General features: G+C 39.3%; 1 long non-coding RNA gene and 1 pseudogene across 4 annotated transcripts in view; one reads left to right on the top strand and one right to left on the bottom strand.

Annotated features, from left to right (window-relative positions):
* The window catches only part of LOC105307623, a 239,164-nt gene that overhangs the window by 129,780 nt on the left and 104,597 nt on the right, over nucleotides 1-4,787 (top strand). The gene's annotated exons all lie outside the window — the stretch shown is intronic.
* Nucleotides 2,661-2,779, bottom strand: LOC111734218 (annotated as a pseudogene).

The following is a 4,787-nucleotide window of genomic DNA, read 5'->3' as shown; positions in this document are numbered from 1 at the left end:
TCCCTTACCTCAGGTCTCTGCTACTCTCCCCATCAGCCTCTACCCATCCAAAGAGTAGATCCTGGCCTAGCAGCCTGGCCCTAAAGCCCTCTGTGCTTAACACAAGGTGGTTGGTCTTTTGGGAAGTGAGAAGGTAACAGCTTCCTGATTTTGCTCTTATATCTAATTAAAGGGGCCCCTCTGTAGTGCAGGGGGAGCATGGTGTATTTCACACATCTAGCATTGGTGGGGGGGGGCGTGTTTCAGGCAGCACTAGCACTGGCCATTGTACCTGGAACCCTTCTCACTCATTCTCAATCCCATGGCTGAGGCAGGCTCATCATGCCTGTCGCATTCCTCTATGAACACTATCCCTCAGAGATTCTATAAAACCCTGTTGGCACTATGGCTTGCTTTGTCTCCTTACCACTTTTAGTCCTCTGAGCATTTCTGCATGCATTTGGTTCCCATTTGGAAATATGCTTTGAAATTTTTTAGGAGATTCCTCATAAACCATATAAATTACCAGATGGATATGAACAGCTTAATAGACAGGCGTTTCTTCTAAAGCTAAATGCCAGATATCTCTGTATCTTGGTTTCAAGCTAGTTGGAACTGTCTTCTCCTACCCCATTCACACTTGGTACTGTAAAACCTACTCCAAATGGCATCATAATGGGCCCTTTATGGTTGAACAAAACAACAGGCATCTTTTAACTAATGCTCTAGAGAAATACATAATATGTTTTACTTTGCTAAGACCCATATACCTAGAAGCCACTTTATATTTAAGGTGATAAAGGTTTAAATTGGGGAGTTGTGAGAGATTAATACTCTTTTATGTTGCTGAGAAAATAGGGGGGCGGGGGAAAGCCAGATTTCTAGTTAATGAATTATGAAGAAGTTGGTTCCTTATGAAATAGGACTTATGGGATTTTAAGCAAATTTTTGTTATTGACAGAGCTTTTATTTTTATGTGTCTTCTAGCATATGACTTCAGCAATACATAGCAATACATCGTTCTTACCATTTACCTGAAAATTGTAAATAGTTCATTCACTCCATCATATCTGTGTAACTCAATATTAGTATTATGTAGGGTGGTAAACAGAGTCTCTCCATTAGAAACTTAAAATCTATACCCAAAGAATAATTTATGAATCCAGTCATTCTGCCAACATATATTTATTGAGTGTTTATTATGTGCTAGGTGCTATAGTGACAACGAAAGTGAACAAGATGTAGATCCTGCCTTGAGGGGTAGCAGGTGATTTCCTCAAGACACTATATTATTGTATCATAACATCCAGGAGTCAGCCAGGAGTTACACTGATCGTAAATCGATAACCTCATTTCAGGGCTCACACACAGAGGTGGCAAATAAAGCCCAGGCCTGCCCCGGGCAGTATTGACTAAAGCAACAAATGACTTTTAATAGCAGTAGGCGATGAATAATTTTGCTACCAAGAGTGAAAGAAAATCCCCCCTTCTCACAAGCCCTTTCACTTAAATAGTATGTGTATTTCTTAAAAATCAACAAAGTTTAATTAAAGCACCATCCATGAATGCTTTGTTTGGCCGAGGGGGGCAAGGGCTGGGAAATATCATCTCGGGGAACAGAGTGGGCATGAGGGGGCAATTGTCTTTTACTTATAGTGGCATAACTGATCATCTAATTTGTTATTCCCCCCTTATTATTTGTAATATCTTTTGGACAATACTGGAAGCTAATATTTCAATGCTATCTTATTGAACTTTTAAGGAGTTGGAAGACCCAGGGTAGTTGAGGCAGTTAGCAAAATCTTTAGGAACACAACCTGGGACCAGTCAGCCTAGATTTCAATCCCAGTTTTGCCATGTACTCACTGTGTGATCTTGAGCAAGTTACTGAAGCTCAGAGTGCCTCAGTTTTCTTTTCACTAATACGAGATGATAATAATCACATTACCTCTTAGGGTTATTGTGAGGATTAAATGATGATGTTAAGTTTTTAGTACAATGCTAGCCTACAGTAAGTGTGGAAGTGTTAGCAATTTTTGCATTCCAACTCTGAAAGTACAAAGATAATCTCAAAGACAATTATTATACACCTTCTCTTCCAATATTTCCTCTCATAAAGGCACTAGCTAAATTAGAACTGTGTTGTAGTGAGCCCAGATGATTACATGGGAAGTTAAAGATACTTCTTAAGCACAAGCAAAATTATGAATAATCTATAAAGTAATTAAAATTGTGATTTACTCATAACATAAACTTGGAATATGATCATTAATAGATTCATACAGTAACTGTTTACTTAGACCCTGCCCCATAGAAATTATTGTTAGGTATAACACAGAACAGGGAGGCATCTAAAATTGCTCCCACTCTCAAAGAATATGCATTTAGTAGACAGTATAAGTAATACATTAATAAACTAACTTCAAAGTAGATAGTAATGACGAGAGGTACACATATGGTGGTAAAAGAAGCAATTAAAGTCTCACAGCAATCTATGGACCACCCCAGGAGAAAATATTGTGATAAGTACATTCTTTATACTTTCTAATATATTAACTATGCTAATTCTTTTTATTTGTTTGTTTGTTTGTTTGTTTGTTTAATGGGCGAGGCAACCCTTGGTTGACCTCACAGATTGCAAGGAACTTGTCAGCTTAGAATCCCTTATTTTTTGTTTTTTACGCCTATAGCACCTGGTCTTCCTAGGTGGTCTCCCATCCAAGTACTAACCAGGCCCGACTCTACTTAGCTTCCAGGTTCAGACTGGATCGGGCTTGTTCACAGTGGCATGGCCGTAGACTACTATGCTAATTTCTGAATGGTGGTTTTTTAAAAACTTAATGATTTTCAAATGTGGATTTCAGAAGCCACAGAATACAGTAAAATTCATAGCCAACTCAAAACTATTAATAGTAATTGGGGGGAGGGGCTGGGGAGACTTGGCATAGATATTAGAAACCTGTGGATAATTCTATCCCTTGAATCTGAATATAACTTAGATCACTAACTTATAAACTTAGTGTCAAGGCTCACATTAGTCCTTCATCTCAAATTGTCAAAAATTGGTCCTAGAGCTTTTAAAGAGAACGAAGCAAAAACTCATTGTTTTCCTAAAAGCATGGGCAGTTATTCTATACATCCATTCAACATCATTTGGCATTTTTTATATTATGAGAGTAGCACTGGGCATGGAATTACAACAAAAGTGAAGTGTGTTCTTTTCCAGAAGGAAAACAGCTCATTGTTTAGGTGGGGAGACAGATGTATAAACAAATAATAATAGCAACATGACAGTTGCCAAAAGACATATATAAGAAAAAGAGACAACTTCTGCCTAGCAGTGTAGAGAAAAAGGCACACCGAGCTGCCATTTGAGTTTCTTTTTGAAAGATGAGCACATTGCCAAGTGGAGATTGTATGATAGGGATAAAATTCATCGCCGGTAGAGGAAATGTTCTCAGGACACCTCTAAGCCTATCAATTTAATATTTCCTAAGTACCTATCAAGAATTCAATGTGGAGAAAGGTGGAATGATAATTATGAAGAAATAGAGAACTTGCTATTAGTCTTCAGAATGTCTACTTGTAATGAGTAGATTACATTTTCCACATACTTTTAATGGTGATTATGAGGTCTGACTGTAGGTCCAAAATGGTGTGTAACAACATAAATTCTGAGGATTAGAAGAGAATATGATTATGCAATTCAGAGAGACCAGAGCAAGCCTCCTAGATGGAGCAAGGCCTAATCTGTTCCTTGTAAACTAAGATAGCATTTGGTTGATGGGGGAAGAGTAGGGTTCAATAGTCCAGCCATAAACATTTATTGGGTGTATACCATGTGTCAGGTTCATGAATAGGAAGCAGAACTGAGCTCAGGAGAAAACTGGAATTGGGGACATGCAGATCCGTGAGAAAAGCTTGTTAGACCAGTGAGCTGGGGTGTGAGACACTGAAGGAAAAGAGTAGAAAGGGAACCAAGATAGGGCAAGAACACTGTAGCTGGATTAAAGAGTTTTTTGAAAGGCAGTGGCTTTTGCATTTGGAATATATGAAAATGGGGAGTCACTGAAGGTTGCTGAGTATGGGAGAAAGCTGAGGAAAGTAGTCATAAAGAAAGTTAATTTTCCACATGTAATAGTTGGAGGAAATTTTAGAGATCCCCTCCAGATCTCTTCTCTCCAGATTCCTTCCCACTGCCATCTTTCAATAGAAGAGTAAATTAAGGCCTAAAGAGGTTATGTGATTGGCTTAAGCCCGAATATAGTAATCTTGTCTCCATTTCAGTCTCCTTTTATCCCAGCAGTGTGTGTGTATGCTTTACAGGCTGGATGGCTAGACAACAAAGGGAACAGGGGCCTGCATGAGCCCAGCATGCTGTCCTGGGACCATCCTGGCTGAATGTAGAAGGGAAGAAGGCAGGAAGCAGGGCTTTGCTCAGCCTACATTACAACCATAGAATCAGAATGTTAGAGTTTGCAGAAGATCTAAACTTCATCTTGTCCTTTCCTATTCCTATATAGACAGGAGAAATTTGAGGGCTTAGTGGAAAAGTGAGTCACACAAGATGACAATTCAAAGACAGAACCAACTTCTGACTAAGCTCAGCTATCTTCCCTCCATCAAGCTCCCTTTCTCTTTCAGATCCTGTGCTTGAGTTGATGGACTCTGTTCCCTGTCCCCAGCTAGTTACCAGGTCATGTACCACATCCCTTGGTTCCTCTATCAAAGGAAGATATTGTTATCTGGGACTAAGATCCTTGAGCTGCTGATGGACTCTGAACTTCTCCCTCTCAGTTCCCAGATAT

This window comes from Pteropus vampyrus, unplaced genomic scaffold (genome assembly GCF_000151845.1).
Source record: "Pteropus vampyrus isolate Shadow unplaced genomic scaffold, Pvam_2.0 Scaffold14, whole genome shotgun sequence".
In the NCBI taxonomy this organism is placed as follows: domain Eukaryota; kingdom Metazoa; phylum Chordata; class Mammalia; order Chiroptera; family Pteropodidae; genus Pteropus; species Pteropus vampyrus.
Note: the sequence above shows the minus strand (reverse complement) of the source record. Positions and strands in the feature narration are given on the sequence as shown.